Here is an 18,084-nt window from a genome sequence, read left to right as displayed (position 1 = left end):
AAAATTTTTACGCTATTTAGAATTTTCTGAAAAACCTACTTTTTCAAACTCCTCTTAGGTCGTTTGTATTATTTGAACAAAAATTGGTATGCATCATCTACAGACCCTCCTATAAAAAAAAACTTTTTTTAAACGATTTTGAGATGTCCATTCATTCTAAAGATATTAGCAATAAAATTCCTTCAGTAGAACGCACTTTGATTCATAGATTAATATCTACTCAAATCAAAGGCCAAACTTGGTACATGTTGAGGATGCTCTTTAAATTCTGTCCATTGTGCTACTGCTAAGGCAGTGAAGGTAAGAGTTTGAGTTAGGGTTAGGGTTTTTTAATCACCAAATTGTGATGCAAGGGGGTGCTATAACTTTAAAAATCCTATTTGTCCTACTTTGATTAAGGCAGTTAGAGTTAGGGTTTGAGTTAGTGATAAGATTTGGGTTTGAGTTAAGGCGCGAGTATACTTTTTATTTTTTTGTGTTCCAGGATGTGTTTTTTTTGTGTTCCACATTTTGTGTTTTTTTGTGAACACATTTTTTTGTGTTCCAGGATGGATCAGTCCGTACTGTATAAAATGTGATCAGTATATTATGCTGTGTCACTGCAACTTAAGAAAATACTATTTTTGAACAGTGATAAAAGCAGCTGAAATTTGACACCAAAACAATTGTATCCACAGGATCTATTCTGTCAAATTTGGTAATTTTTTTCATACTCACCAGCAAAGTCAAGTCAAGTGGTTTTTATTGTCGTTTCAACCATATACAGTTAGTATAGTACACAGCAAAACGAGACAACGTTCCTCCAGGACCATGGTGCTACATAAAAACAACAAAGGACCAACATAGGACCACGTGAGACTACACAACGAAATAAAATACCTATATAAACTACCTATATATACCTATATAAAGTGCACGTGCAAACATGTGCAAAAAGTACAGGACAGTACAACAAATTACTGACAATGAACAGGACAATAGACACAGTGCAGCGCCGACCAGTACTCAGTAGTGCAAAAAGATGACAGTTTCAAAAAATGTAAACATAACATACTATGAGATAATGTTCTATCCACATAGCAGTTATTGAGGTAGCAGACAGTTATAAAGTGACAGTAATTAAAGTGCAACTCAGGACACGCGTGTGTGTCAAACCAGTCTCTGAGTATTGAGGAGTCTGATGATATGTGAAAATTTGCGCCAGTTTTTGTTTTCAGCTACACTATAAAATGACACTGGAGGAGAGTTCAGGATGTAGTACCCATTTTGTCCACTAGAGGGACACAAGCTATGTAATACATCAGAGTCTTTAAACCCATCAAAGAGTTAATGATCCAAAATGCTTTAAAAAACAGGACAACCCATTGAAGAAACTGTAAGTCTGTCCCTCACACTCATTTTCATCTTGTCAAAAAACAAAAATAGCACTGCTGTGAATAAGGCTGTGAGTAATGTTTCCTTGGCCCCAGATGATTGCCACTTGTGGCAATTTTTATTATAAATAAACTACTCAGGCACATACATCCACCCCCGTCTAACTCTAGGTGGCAGTATAATAAGCACTTTTACGTTTTGGCTCATGTCTTCGCAACCGTAAGTGTACCTTTAGTCAAGATGAACAAAACTTTTATCTCCAATTTTATTTCCGCCATTTTTAATTTTCTGAAAAACATACTTTTGCAAACTCCTCCAAGGCCATTTGTCAGATTTGCTAAACAATTTACATGCATCATCGAGGGACCATTATGACAAAAATAAGTTTTTGGATTTTTGATTTGTCAAATCGTTTCAAAGATAAAAGCTAATTCATTCTTTGGTGTGGCCCAAATTTACTGAATGGCCAATATCTTCTGAACACAAAGTCCAAACTTTCTGAAACTTGGAATGCATTGATATTACACATCCTTACAAAAACGATTCAACAAATCAACGAAAATGGCCAGCAGCCAATAAAATTCCAGTAGTGATTAACTTGCGTTGCTAATGGCCGATCGTTATGAAATTACGGTGCACCAAATTTGGTGAAAATCATCCACAATGTGGCGCTATAATGAGCTAATTTTCATATGTGCTAATAACTTCTTTTCTATAAGGGCTAGAATCAAAATTCTTAAGACGATCAAAGCGTATATGTTTGATTTTCCTTCCTGAATTTTTTTCGCCATTTTTTAATTTTCTGAAAAATCTACTTTTTCAAACTCCTACGCCGTTTGTACGATTTGCTCGAAAATTTGCACACACTTGCACTCATGGATACAATGATTGCCGCTTGTGGCTCTATTTTAGTTTTTGTAACTGCATTAATATGCAGCTAGTTGTGTGTGTGGAGGACGATGACAGTGTTTAGGAGGTATGCTATAAGAAAGAAATCTGTATATGTGGGTGCAGGTGTTCATGGGGTCACCGCAGGTGTCTTGGAGACGCAGCATGAAGAAGGAAGTGGTTTGCGAGCAGCTACGGGATGCCGGGTGGCTCGGGTTAATCTTTCTAAGTCTATATGACAGCAAATGGAAACAGCAGCATTACCCTTTATGCAATTACCTTTACCTTTAGACAATACAACACTCAAAACCCAATGTCTTTTTTCAGACTTCACTGTGTGAGTTGAGCTCTTTGTCTTGACTTGTGCCTGATTGGTCTCTGCCTTCCAGCCACATGGGTGTTTCGCTGTCCTTGGTGCTGAATTTGCTTGCGCATATACTGAGGCAGTGTTGAATGGTGCACAAAAGCCTGGTCTTCACAGAGACAGGAGGCACTGGATGGAAAACTCTTTAGTTTGGGTCCAAAACCTAGGCAGCATTTTAAGCAATTTTGTTGCTTAAATTCATAGGGCCAAGAATTTTTTTTTTTATGGATGTGCCACCACAGCCCCACTAAATAAGCTGTACCATAATAGTGTCACAGGCCCCAGGACAATGTTCCTAGTTGTACACCCCAAATATGACCCTGATTTTTAAGGTATCATAGGTGTTGTTCCAAAAGTATATATATATATATATATATATATATATATATATATATATATATATATATATATATATATATATACTCACTGAGCACATTATTAGGAACACTATGGTCCTAAAAATTGCCCAACGTGGTCTTCTGTTGTAGCCCATCCGCCTCATGATTCGATAACTTGTACATTATTCTGACATGTTATTCTACTCACTTCAATTGTACATAGTGCTTATCTGAGTTCCCATAGCCTTTCTGTCAGCTTGAACCAGTCTGGCCATTCTCCATTGATGTCTCTCATCAACAAGGCTCCACTGCTCCAGGCGGCCGGCAGCAAACCCCTCCTCCCCTGGTGGACGGCAGCTTCTCCTCCGTCCCGAGGAGGCGGGAAACTTGCCCTCCTCCTCGTCACAATAAACTTCAGTTAAAGTGTCTGAAAGATCACATAAAACATCACACATTGTATTTACAGCAGAGTTTAGTTTTGTAAAATTTAGTTAGAGTTTAAAGTTTGAAAGACCAGAGGTTTGGATATCTCAGGGCTGATATTGTCACGTGCCAATTCACTCCATTTCATGCCGTGTCTCTTTGTATCGCTTTTTTCCCTTCTCCATCTTTGTTTTCTACCTTTACATTCCCCATTTGACAACTGTGTTTGTTCAAGTTGAGAATTAAAGATAATTACATTCTGTGCAAGATTTCTGCTCCCAGCTATCTGTGTTTCTCCATTTATGCTTTAAAGCTACATATTTGTTGAGTGTTATGGCATCTTATTTGCTATGACCATTAATCGCCCTTTCAGGTTATGCAGTAGTCTCCATTTATTCACCCACCCACAACTGTCTCATAAGCTATTAGTACACTGTTACTCTTTGTTTTCTGCTCACGAACAGAGACAGCAATTACATCAAGACGTAAATCAGACAACATGGCAAGCTATTTAGCTCCTCCTTCTCTTCCTGCTCTCTCAGATGTATTTCACTGCTGAACAACTGGCAAGATTAAAAATGAGGTGATTTAGTATTTGTGGAAGGGGCAACTCTGCTGAGACCCACAGTCTGTTTCCTTTAACTGAGTTTCACATTAACACGCAACATTTAGTTTCTAATGAAGTTGAACTTGTTGATCTGGCTTAGAAGAATAGCTAAATAAAAGTGAGCAAATGGAATATGAAGAGCTGTGCTGAGACCAAACAACCTTTTTGGAAAAGATATGGATGAATTCATGTTTATTTTATTTTATAAGTTAACATATTGAAATTTTATTTAAAAGAAAGAAAGAAATAAAACGTGCTATTTGAAAGTCAATTAAAAATATAAACTGTTTACCTACAGGTTGAAAATGTTCAACCATTATACTGTATATACAGTATATCATTCGTAATTTTCTAAATTGGCTCTCTTTCAGTTAATAAGTTGTAATGGCCAAGTCACACAAGATGTTGAATTGGAATTTTAAATGGAATAAAATAAAGATGATTATACTTATATACATATAGACACAGAAATTCAACACAGCCACACAATAGAGGAACATTAGTTTTGTGACAACACAAATAATTTTTGAAATGTGAAGCTAAGCATAAAGATATGGTGGCCTGCTTTCTCTAAGGAATCTAAATCTAAATGAGCATTTTCTTCTAGATATAGATATAGCATGTCATTTTGATTTCCAACCACATCCTCTAATTTAATGGCTTTATGGCATTGTTTTCCCCACCAGTTAATGAATATGTTAATAAGTTGCACAGAGCAAAGTTAAGAAAATATTTGAACCATAATAGTATCTTTGGGAAAATGGTCTCTTAATGTCTCTATACCATTGAAGCCTGAGGTTAATATATTTTTATATAGACACCACATTACTCTTGCAGGCTTTATAATGTTTGACAGCAGAAATGACATTTGCCCATCCAGCCATACCAAAACTGCTATGGTCAGAAATGTTTATTGTCGTGCCCAGTTCATGTGAGTTTCTGAGCATTATTAAATGGTTCTTGACCTTTTCCAGACAGTAACCAGGAAATGGGGGCTCTGTTTATTGCAGTTTTTTATTGTGACAAGTATTTTAGCTTCTTTTTGTAAGCATATGATATTTGTTTATTGCTTTCGTTGGTCTATAAGGTAAGTCCAAGTAAAATGTAAAGTCAGATCATTTGCAATGTTTTTACCTTGCCCTGTAAATGGCCCTACTGCCTGTGATAGTCAGAATATGCATTAATACTCTTTAGCTGTTAGAGGATCATATACACTTGACTGATTTGCTTTTTCTATCTGTTCTACTTAAATCCCTGCAGGCAAAATTTAAATAGATGGCTGTATTTTAATCACTTTGGATGTCGTAATCATCCAGGAATTTGCAGACAGCAGAGCTCACGGCTCATTTATTTTACTATGGTAGTAGTCTTTCAGTTTGAAGGATCAATGTTTGGACAAACCAAAACTTCCAAAAAAAAAAGCTACGCCATCCTGTTGTCCTTCCTCTGTTGTGCCTTTGACTTCATAAGTGTGTGAATAAAACAAATAAATTGTATGATTTTTATTATGATTTTTGTTGATACAATGGTGGCTAGTGTGCCCCCCACAAAAGTGAAACTCTGCCTCTGCTTGTCTTTTTACCTGCCTCACCTCTCTGCTTGTGTTCATATTAGACAATGTGATTCTAACAGCATTTTTGCACACCAATGAGCCCACATACAAATTGCAAACAAGGCTCTCACTCTATTCATTTTGACTGTATGTAGCACAGCTCAAAACACCCTACAGACTACAAAATTCAAAAGACACATCAGAGTATTAACTAATAATTAAACAAGCAAAGATCTTTTGGTCTTTGATCTCTTTTATGGTGTAGTTGAGATTTACAGCTAGAGTTTTTCATACTCCCTCAAACACCCAATAATTTTCATGCCTTGTATGTTTTATGACCTGTGGGACCTTGTTAACTTGCAGACTGGTGGCGCCAGCATGGGCTATGCCGCAACAATAGTCACTGAAGCTGCCCATGTGGAGCGTCAAGGTCTACTCCCAAAAGGAGCCCTTTGAGAAAATAGGGGTCTTGGAGTCACAGAGAAACCGCCTTGCACATTTAATGTTCATTACCTGTGACATCAATATTGCTTCCATAAAAAAAATGAACTGTAGTAAGTGGATGTATCTCTTAATCCATCTGGTGAAATGTTTAGTTTGTTGCAAAAAAGCCCCACTACTTTACTCTACTGATGGATAAATGTAGGGTGGGGGTTTCAGACAAAAATTTAAATTTTCGAAACATTTACTGCAAAACACAAATTAGATTTTTAGAAGAATATCTCAGCTCTGTTCATCCTTAAAATGAAGTGGTTAAATCCATATCTTTAGAAGCTATGTTATAGGTGTGGGTGAGAAACAGATCAATATTCAAGTCCTTTTTTACCATAAATCTGCACTTTCACTTTAACATTCTGTCACATTCTGAAAGTGAAAGTGAAGCTCTATGGTAAAAAGGACTAAAATATTGATCTGTTTCTCACCCACACCTATCATATCACTTCTGAAGACATGGATTAAACCACTGGAGTCTTACGAATTACTTTTATGCTGCCTTTTTGTGATTTTTGGAACTTCAAACGTCTGGCCACCATTCACTTGCATTGACTTGGACCTACAGAGCTAAGATATTCTATTAAGAATCTTCGATTGTGTTCAGCAAAAGAAAAAAAGTCTTACACATATAGGATGGCATGAGGGTAAAGTAAATGATGAGAGAATTTTCCTTTTTGGGTGAACTATCCCTTTAAAAAAATATGTATTCCTCTTCAATGTATCACATATTTTACAGCAAAAAAAAAATATTTGCTTTAGGTGCCCCTCTGCGGGCATTTCAAAACTGGAGCTCACGTGTGTCCTGACGTTCAAAAACACATCCTGTTTCAGCCACCAGGGCAGTGCTTCAGATTTTGGTAAGTGCAGACTGACTTTAGCTCAAGAAAAGTCAACCTAATGTTTCCGAATCCTTAATTTTAAGTACTTAAAGAAGATGCTCCACATCACTGATGCAATCTTAATGAGAGGTGCAGGCTTTCCTGTGGAACAGCAATGACCAATTTAAAAATGCAGGCAGTAGTTTACAGAGCAATCGTGACTCAAGGGCTACTATTAGATCCTGTGTTGCCTGCAGACCCCTGGTGATGCTAGTGACTTTTTTTGTGTGTGTTCTGCTGCTGTGTCCACCTCAGCACATCTCCTCTTTCTGCCTTCACAGCTCCTTTGCAGTTTGGAGAACACTGCGACGCCACAGTCAGATCTTTTCCCATCCAGCTAAAGGAGAACCCGACACTCGCCGGAGACATTCCATCAAGCAGCCTGTTTCTAATTGTCCATGAAGACCAAGATCACTAGTGTCACGCACACGTGGTGGTGTCACCTGCAGACAGGCCTAAAAACCTGAGCGATATAGCGGCTGTCTTCTTTAGCAAACCCTGATGGAAGAGATGGCAATGAAGGTCAGTGGCTAATATTTTGTCCTTTGTGATGGTCAGTTAAATGCTTGCAGAGGATAAGAGAGAAACAGAGACAAAGAGTGTTTGTGGACAATAGTAATCTTGGACTAAATCCCTGAGGGTGTTAGAGCAAACTTTCAGCAGACGATCAATACTGAGAACATTCAGGTCTTGCAGTTTACAACAACAATAATGAGTTTAATCAGCAAAACACGCTTCTTCAAGGAACCAAAACAAACAGCACTGCCAGAGGCCATTTGGACCACACCTGCCCTGGTTAAATGCCCCAGCTAAATAGATTGTATAACAAGAAATCACTGTTGTGAATTTCTTTTGCTATGGCATCACTATGAATTTAAATATTTGGGGAAAATTACATTACATAGCTTCTTACACATGTCTCAGCAGCTCCAAGGTGAAATATCCACCAGTGGCACGGTTAACCCTTTCATATATACTGTCACAGATATCTGATGGTTAATAACAGGGCCCCGCAGAGTAGCGTCACACATATGTGTTTCTGCAACTGCCAGTTACGTTTTAAACTGCCAGATTAAAATCTTTGCGTTGGTACTTAGCGCATGCTTGTGTCACACTGGAATGTGAGGTTCTTAATTATACCAGCATTTAATTTATCCACTGACAGGAAAAGGACAACGACCACTTCTAGAATGTATCCAATTTATTTAATAACAATTTGCTCACAATGGTAAAATTTGCAACATGATAAAAAGTAAAGAAATGCAACTCACTGGTCAGTTAATGCAACAGCCCAATTCATCAGCTTAGATTCAAAATCCAAATCCTATTCTATATCAGTATATAAAAATCAACCAAGCATAAAAATCAAATGCATTGACAGAAAAGTTCGGCAGTCTTCAGTCACATCCCAAACCAGATTCTAGGTCCGTTGACCTTATATGGAAGTCCGGTAGGCAAGCGGGCCGCGGAAGGGGATGCCGGTTCAGATGAGGCAGCCTTGGTAGTTCGTCCCTTCACGCAGCTCCGTGATCCAATATATACAGCGGCAGCACTGAGAAGGAGTACAAGCAAACCTTAGTCTCACGCAAAACAGTAGCCCAGCTCTCACGCACACACATAAGTTGATAGGCAGGACAACTTTCCTTTACTTAGCTCAAATCAGGCGTTGAATCCACTGCACGAACATCTACGTTCCTCTTCTGTTCCGCTTGACTTATCTCCATTGATGGATTATAATCAGATCCGTGCACACTGCTCGTCCGGCTGTAGCTTTCTATCATCAAGTTTACACAGCGATCAATGTTCCTGTCCGTATAGGTTCGGTTCGCAGTGTGCGCGCGTTCCCCTGCACACCTTCCTCCTTCACACTCGCACCTGTCCTTAATCAACCATCCATTAGTTCAAACAGCGCTACCAATGTCAGAGAGGGAGGGTGGGATCTTTCAATCATAACTGTTCGTGAGTATTTAAGCCCACAATTAAGAAACCAGTGAAACAGCAATCAGTGATCAAATACACAAAGCACAGATCAAAAATAATAAAGTATGTGGGTGAAATAAATAACACACAGGGGGTTCAATACTACAGACAGATGTTCCACATTTGACACTTGCACGAAAAAATTAAACTTCATCGCACTGACTTTGCACTTAAGGTATTGCGTTGCACTTAACGCTCACGCTCTTAAAATAGAGCCCCGTGCCTGCAAGACTTCTATGTAAATGCAAGCATGATCTAACAAAAATTACGTGATTGTGGCAACATTTGTGCTTAATGATATTATATAGCTTCTTACACATATTTCTGCAGCTCTAATGTCCACCAGTGGCACTAAATGCGAGTTAAATGTTCTCCCTTACAGATTAGGTTTATTAGGGTAATGCGCTATAAAGTTTTAAATCAACAAAACCGAACTCCCTACCTAATTTTGCTCAAATTTAGGAAGATATGTTTCTATCAGACCATTACGGTAAATGCCCTCTTTACATGTTAAATGAGTAAAAGCACTTATGGCTGCAGTTTACATATAGTTAGCACTGCACCATCCTTCAAATAACAGCCTTGTTACAATGTTTGCACTACATTGTGACAGGTTCACCAAATAATTCACGCTGAAGTATACTGCACTAACTGTTAAGGTCAGAGTGAAATAACCAGGGCCACTGTTTAAAAATAAACTTCAGAAACTCTTTCAGTAATGTTGGTATGGTAATGCAGAGCAGCGGGTGATACACACAGTCAGCAACAACCTAAGGTTTGAAAGATTTTCCTTAAAATTGACCTGGAAATAATGATAATTAATAATAATTAAATTACTACAACTAATAATAATTAAAAAAATATATATATATATATATATATATATATATATATATATATATATATATATATATGTAAATATAACATCTAGTTAATATTGAACCTGCAGTTACATATTTACAGTGAGTAATCCAGCCTCAGGGTCATATATTTTACAGGATACAAAAATAGCACTAAAGCAAATCTGACCTTCATTAAGCCACGTACATACCAGGTTTCCATTTGCACATACTTATGCTCCGTTAAACATTTATGAAGATTTTATGATGAAATGCTATTGTATGTTTTACGGAGAAGAGAATGCCTTTAGTTCCTAAAGGTTGTATAAAAATGCAGGTTTCGCCAACAAACAGCGCCATAACATTTATTACACCATTAAATCTTATTTGTAATCCATTAAGCCATTAAGATGCTTCAATTAATTATCTGATTCATTTAACGTCTAATTAACGTCAAACCTTCATTTAAAAATGAAGATGCTCTACAGTACTAATTACAAAATCTCCAGTCTTTACTGGTACCATTCTCATTGCTTGGTATTTAATATATTCTGGTGACCTTTTCAGAATGACCAGCAAATCTAGGCACATTCATTTTCTTTCTGAGCAAATTTCACCTATCTATTACCATTTGACATTTTGTGTAGCTCCGCCTAGCGTCTGCTTTACTGAATGGGGTTCATACAACAGATTGTCCTTTTGTCTGTGCTGTCCCATCCATTTCAGCATTATCAGGTTAGGGAGATCTAATACGCTCTTGGGTTGCAGCATCTTCTGTGTTTGCTTTGGAATTTTTTCCCGTGACCTTTCCCATGGATGTATTTGGCTGCAGCATTTCCTTCTAATTTAAGCTTTTGGCAGGTGCGGGAGCTTCATTATTGGCTCTGTTCAGTCCTCCCTACTGTCCCTCTTGGATGATTGTGTCCCAGGCAACTGGTCGGCCCGCAAGGCATTGAGTCACCCAACACCAAAACATCTGGCCTTTAAGAGCTACATTTTTGTTGTTGTTTTTTCTTTTCTGTGGCTTTCTCTGTCAATGTTATCTCCACGTTTTTACACCCTCTCTTTTGAATCTCACAATACATCAGGTTCTTTTCCTTCTCTCTCTCTCTCCACCAGTTTTTTAGTTCTCTATTATTTAATTCTGATCAAGTGCTTGACAACAAACACCTACAATAACCCCAAGTATTTAATCTTTGGTGCATAACTTGTCCCAAATGGTTTATGCTACGGACCCACTTTATTGGTGTTTTTACTATGTACCAACATAAAAATACATACAATACAATGCAAATGTACATGTTATTCCCACAAGATTCACATTTGCAGCTACTGAGGGTGAAGTATGTTTAGGTTTAAGCGTAGGGTTAGGGTTTATATTAGGGTTTGAGTTTAGGGTAGGGTTAGATTTACTATTAGGGCTAAGGTAAACAGTATAACTACAGATGTTATTAAATGCAGGCACTTTAAATATAAGAACAATGCAACAACACATATGTACATAATATGTACATTGTATCAACCCCTACCCATACCTCAACCTCAATACCAGCAAATGTGAATCTTGTTAGAAAAAACTTGTGAATGAAGGAAATCTTGTAATAAGTACATTGTATTGTATGTTTTTTAACGTTAGTACCTGGTTGTTAAAGACACCTAACATAAAGTGGGTTTGTAGCATAAGTTGTGTGGGACAAGTTATGCACCAAAGTTGAAATACATAGGGTTAGGGGTTTGTTGTGAGTAAGATGCTTGACTCAGCATGTACCACTAATAATCTTACCAGTAAAGCATTTCATCAGTTGAATAATAACAGCTGGAATAATAGGGAAGTGCACTGAGACCAAGAAACTGGTCGAGGGAGAAAGATTTGTTATTTTATTCTTCACACTCTTTTCTCACTATCTTGTTTTGTTTGTATATTGAGATGTATTAACATGTTGACAAGTGCCTCACAATGACAGTCATTTGCATATCTTAAATATGTTTTTGGGCAGCTGCTGAATCTGACTGCTATCCAATAATGTACCTGTATTGTTTGCTTTAATTTTCTCTATCATTCATCCCTCCTCTGGTCCTCTGATTTGCTTTTCATCCTCTCACTGAATATATGTGTGTTAAATGTCATATTTGAATGTGTGGGATGTCTGGAAGACTAAATTAATCAGGCAAATACTGTATGTTTCTAAGCCTGCATTTTGTTTGTCTCAAAACACAATAGCTCATTAAAGCTTACTTTAATGAACCAAATAGTGATTTTCTAGTACCAGTTTAGCATGATTACTCATGATTGGCTGCTGGAAATGGGGCCTGTCTAGATTTGATAAAAAAATAAAAAACTTTTTTCCAAAGTGATGGTGCTGTTTTTTTAATTCAGTAATGTCCTGAATATACTTTGTGATCAGATGAATGCCACTTTGGTGAATTAAAGTACCAATTTCCTTCCGAAACAGCAAATTCTGAACATTATTCCAAACTTTTGGCTGCCATTGTATATTTTTACAATAATAAGGGCATTATGCCAATTCCAGAATGGTGCCTCATGTATTGCCTGACAGGTTGATAGTTGTTAACTGTTATATAGTGTAAACCACATGTTAACTTGGCAACATGTTAACATCAGGCTCTTTTATAACCCATTTATCCAGCTATTTATGTGATGCGCAAAGTTGCTGCCTATGTAGAGCATTCCAATTCAGTCACTAAGGTTGCCTAAGATGGCAGATGGATATGTAGGCAGTAGATCATGAGGCAACTCACAGGTTTTGTAAAAAACCTAATCTCCTGATCGTTGTTATGTTAATGTACGTGTGAGGTTTTTATATACCAAACACTAGTATAATAAAAAGTGCAAGGTGAAAAATATATTATGAAGGACAGAGTGGTTCAATTTCAATTTCAATTTCAATTTCAAAACACTTTATTTGTCCCCAAGGGGCAATTAATAAGGCCACATAAAGTAACGTAAACATTATACATTATAACATCCTACATTAAATAAATAACACAGTGTACATGAAATACATATTAATGAATACCTAATATATATATTAAAAAATAATTACATCAAGACATAATAAATGGTGTTAGTTGTTTAAACTAGAGTGGGTTCAATGAAAACCCTTATCAGAAAAAAAAACACAGAGTGTATTTAGCTCAACAGACCTGTTGGATGTTTCATTCATTCCAACGTGTCTCTCTTCAGCTGGTTCTGCATTCCCTCACTGTCTCCACACTGCTGACTTACAGCTGATCTCTTGCCAAGAGAAAGCATCAGCCTGCAAATAAAAGATAATGGAGACCAAATAAACACTGGATACGGTGAGCCGGGTCCAACCCGGTAGTCACGGTTCCCTAACAGACAGACAGAAATGTGCTTTTAAATAGGCTGCATCTGCCAGGGCCGTTAGGCCATTTGGCAGTAGTTCTACAAGATCCATGGCTCTATTTAAAGCTAATTGGACCAGACAGCCTTAAAACGTTGTAGCACAAATATGTTAATATGAATTCATCATTAACAGAATGCGATAAAGACATATGGCTTTAAATCAAATTACATACTTATTTTACGTTTGAAGAATGTATTGCCAATGTGTTTTCTTATTGTCATTTAGTTTCTTCTTTATGAAGCTGGACAATGAAACCATCAATAGGCAAATACATTTGTTACATGTTTGTTAAGCAATGAGATATGCTAACAAGACATGGTCATTTTTGCTAAAATCATGTTGGCATTTGAGTTATTTCCGTAGTAATGACATTCTCTCAATTCCTCAGTTAATGCTGTAAACCAGCTCTAGGTGTGATGTGCACACAATTGCCCACGTAAATATATGGGTAATGGATGGCCCAGTGGTGACTCGTAGGCTAAAATGGCATCCAACTCTCTTACTCTATGGACTTTAAGATCAATGGGCCGTCCAGCTTGTGTCTAAAAGTACATTCTTTCACAGGTGATATAGATACAGAAGTATATTACCATGTTTTATTCAGTTATATAAAAAATATGATACATGTGTTTTGTAGTAGTTGTTTACTGCACATGTATGTGTAATTTATTATGTTTGATACAGTCACCCTTATTAATATCCTAATTGTTTTGTGCCAGATAAATACTGCTCTTTTTATATGACCTAATAATAAAATATTAAATTTTATTTTCATTTCAAACAGTTTACAGTATACTTTTATTTTACAATTTAAAACACCACTTGCTCTCATGTTGTGTAATGCAATATTCACACATTTAAAATGGCTTAGTTGTCCAAATAAATTTCAGGTCACTGTACTTACCTTTTCAGTGTACAGTACATTGATAAAAATGACATATTTTATGACAGGACATTAAAAGAAGGAATAAATGTTTAATGTTTGCATTGTGTGCCTGGAAGCCTCTGTCTTGATATGTAAATGTTATGTGAGTGTAACACAGTTGAAGGATGGGCAAGGAGGAGGCGAGAACCGGCTTGTCAACATAAATTATATTTTAATGAGAAACTTAAACTCAAAAACACATAAACAAACACACATGAAGGACATGTCCGTAATTCTCTCTCTCTCGAACCATCGTCACCGGCCGCCTTTATCCCTCGCGCGCCTCATCAGGCTGATTGGGGACCGGGCGCGCGATATTCCGACCGGCCCCGCCCCCCTCCACTCCACACTCCTCCCGGCGTTATCTCAGGCTGGGGTGCCACCGGCATGACGTACACCCCCCCCATCCCTGGGGCGGGGTGTATCTTGCATCCCGCGTGGTCATCCTTGCCTTCCTTGCCCTGGGAGGAGACAGGAGGGGAAGAAAACAACAAAAAAAAATAGGCGAGGGAAAAGGCCAACACGGTGCGACAGGGAGAGAGAGAGGAGAGAGAGAAAAAGCTCACTCACCGGTTCTCTGATGTACCGTCGCGTGGTCCTCGAACACTCCTCCACAATCAGGCGGACGACAGCCGCTCCACCCCCGGGCGAACCGGAGTGAAACCGTCGACCCCCAGCAGGTAGAACGCGCCTCCGCTTTTCTGGCGGCAAATGGGGACACTCCTCCGCCCCTGGCAGCGGCTCTACCGCTCCGGACGGTCGGAGAGTTTCTTCCCTCCTCCCCTCGCGGACGGCGGTCTTCCCTCGACCCCTCCGCGTCTCTGGGGACGGCAGGGCACTCCTCCGCCCCCGGCAGCGGCTCCCTCACTCCAGGCGGTCGGGCTACTCCGTCACCCGGCAGATGGCAGCGGCACTCCCCTGGGTGGACGGCAGTGTCGAGGACTCTGCGACGGGCATCCCTCCTCCTTCCCGGGTTTCGGCACCAATGTAACACAGTTGAAGGATGGGCAAGGAGGAGGCGAGAACCGGCTTGTCAACATTAATTATATTTTAATGAGAAACTTAAACTCAAAAACACATAAACAAACACACATGACGGACATGTCCGTAATTCTCTCTCTCTCGAACCATCATCACCGGCCGCCTTTATCCCTCGCGTGCCTCATCAGGCTGATTGGGGACCGGGCGCGCGATATTCCGACCGGCCCCGCCCCCCTCCGCTCCACAGTGAGCTAATTGAAATGCAGTTCACAGCTGAAGCTAGTATCATTTAAATCTTGTCTCTCTGCATGAAGCATATGTACATATGTACACACACACACACACACACACACACACACACACACTCATAAATCATGTGCTTCTGTTAATTTGGTGTGTTCCCTCTTTAAGTGAAATTAAGCTGTGGCCTGTCTTATAAATGTATCAAAAGGGGCAAAGAGTTCAGGGCATGTTCTTTTCATTATTTTTGTTTTATTATATGTGTGTGTGTGTGGGGAAAACATTTAAAATGTAAAAGATCCTACTTTACCGAGCTGATTTAATACTTTCTCTATGCCCATGATTGTCTGTTCTTCCTCTGTCTCTATCATTTTCCCTCTTGTTTCTCTGACCTGCTTTATCTAACTCTCCATTCTTCCATACTAAGTCATTTCATTTTCCTAGTGTCATTATTCAGACTCTTTTCTCATTCCCATCTCTCTCTCTCTCTCTCTCTCTCTCTCTCTCTCTCTCTCTCTCTCTCACTCACTCACTCTCTCTGGGAGCCCAGGGGAGAATTCAGCACCTCCAGACACCAGTCCGTGTGTGTGTGTGTGTGTTTGTGATTTACTCTGTAAAGTTCCCCCACTGCTGATCTCCTGCTGTGCTGCAGTTTGTTTGACGGCTTGTTGTCTTCTCTAATACTGCCAATTATTCTCTATCGAGGTGACCTAATTTTCCCGGTCTGGCCACTGATGTTGCAGCCATGTGTGAGGTGTGTGTGTTTCAATGAGTATGACTTGAAAAGGTGTTATATATGTGTGTGTGAAGGGTCCAAAATTAACACTCCCTATGTGCCGAATGTGAGAAATGTAGCTTTGTCAAATAATTTAATAATTACTCACCAGCTGGCTGGTTACTTGATTAGTTATTGCAACATTTGATAGTTTAAATAGAATTTTTAGAACAATTTTCCAGCCCACACTAATGTAAGTAAGGTGCATGATTTAAAGACAAGCGTCCACTAAAGAAAACATCTTTTACATTTTGCACGTCTTTTAACAAACCATTCTGAGTAAACTCTAGTGTAACAAGGTTCAAATGGGCAAGGAGGAGGCGGGAACCGGCTGAACAGTCAAAGTAATATTTAAATTAAACAAAAAGACACAAACACAAATACACACATGACAGCTGTGTGTGGCTCTCTCTCTCCCAAACTGCCACTTCCGGCTGCATTTATCCCTCTCCTCAGCTTATTGGCCCGATTGGGGGCCGGGTGTACGTAGACACAGCCTGGCCCCGCACTCCTCCTCCTCACATCTAGAGACTGTGTGTGTGTGTGTGAATGAGAAAAATACATTTTTGTGCAATATTTGTAAAAGAATATGATGCGCGTGTGTGTGTGTGTGCACACTTACAACATGTTGCCCTCATTGCCCTGGCCACATTGGCTTCAGCTCTTGGCGCCCCATGTAAGAAGTTTCTCCAGTCTGACAGAAGTGTGTTTTATGGGCACTTATTTTATGAACACTCTGGCGAATTACTTCAGCCTGGTAATGTATTAACAAAAGTCTCTTTCTCTCTCTCTCTCTCTCTCTCTTCTCCTTTCTCCTCAGGCAAAGTAAAGAATTTTAAAGTCTACAACGTAGCTCTTGGAATATATATTGCATCAATAAAGAAGGCGAAAAACCTTTCAACAATTTATCAATGTTTAGCTGCCGCAGCTGAGGCTCTTTTGGCCGTGATGTGCACCTGTGCTTGGGGACTGTAGCTGCTGAAGGCTCTGCTGCAGTAAGGACAGAGACTTCAGAGCAGCAGGTTGAGTTATACCAATGGGCCCACTGCGCTCCTATTCAGCTCTGCCTATAGACTCATCTGGTTTAAGAGCAAGGACCTCAATCATCCTTACTGTGTTGCAAATGGCCTCCTATACCTTACAGATTATATTAGCATTGAATTTTCACCATTGTACTGAAGTGATAAAACAGTCATGATGGATGGTTTGTGTTTTGCATCATCTTGAACCAATTGGAAAAGGTAAGGAGTACATTTTATAAAGAAAGAAGTGTTTTGCTGTTTTTCAGCCACTAAGGTACTGTGAGTTTTTGATTGCATCCCAATTAATATATTTCTATACCAGGCACTAAATGTATGTACTTTGTTGGTAATAATAAAGTACACAGACTATGCAGGATGGCCAAAAGAGTGGAACTGATATAGTAGCAAAAGGAGGACAACATTTCAAATTATGCACATGGTTTTGAAATGTAATATTCAACCAGCATATATGGGTGTTGTCACGATTCCCCGTTGTCTACTCAGTGTTTCACTTGTCAACTGTCTTAATACAATTCCCATGTTTCCCGGCCCTCATCACTGCCAGCACTTTTGTTATTGTTCTCACCTGCATGTCATTTGGTCGTTATCGTGTCTGTGTATTTAAACCCTGCTGTTTCTCCATTCCTTGTCGATCGTTGTTTGTGGATGTCTGATGTAGATGCTTCGCCCTGTTCGCCCTGTTCGCCCTGTTCGCCCTGTTCGCCCTGTTCGCCCTGTTCACACTGTTCGTGTTCCCTTGATGTTTTCATGTTTTGGTTTCATTTTTCCCCTCGTGGATGTTTCCTTTGTTCCTGTCTTGTTTATTTTCATTTTGTTCAATAAAGAACCCGCGTTTAGATCCCCACTCCTCGTCTGCCTCTCCTACTTACGTAACAGGTGTGGTGTTTGGGTGTTCACCCACTTTTGTCCATGTATTCCAATTTTGAGACAATATGCCAGTATTGGGACATATAACCATGTCATGAAATTGGGTTGACCCTCTTGTCATGTATC

The 18,084-nt window shown here is 39.0% G+C and overlaps 1 long non-coding RNA gene across 1 annotated transcript in view; it reads left to right on the top strand.

Annotated features, from left to right (window-relative positions):
• Positions 1-17,199, top strand: part of LOC127654683 (uncharacterized) — a 39,548-nt gene extending 22,349 nt beyond the window's left edge. The window contains exons 2-3 of the long non-coding RNA XR_007971962.1: positions 7,201-7,441; positions 16,869-17,199. This is a non-coding gene — a long non-coding RNA (uncharacterized LOC127654683). The remainder of the gene's footprint in view (positions 1-7,200; positions 7,442-16,868) is intronic.
• The last annotated feature ends 885 nt before the right edge of the window (positions 17,200-18,084 follow it).

Source organism: Xyrauchen texanus, chromosome 14 (genome assembly GCF_025860055.1).
Source record: "Xyrauchen texanus isolate HMW12.3.18 chromosome 14, RBS_HiC_50CHRs, whole genome shotgun sequence".
In the NCBI taxonomy this organism is placed as follows: domain Eukaryota; kingdom Metazoa; phylum Chordata; class Actinopteri; order Cypriniformes; family Catostomidae; genus Xyrauchen; species Xyrauchen texanus.
This window is presented reverse-complemented; position numbering and strand designations above follow the sequence as displayed.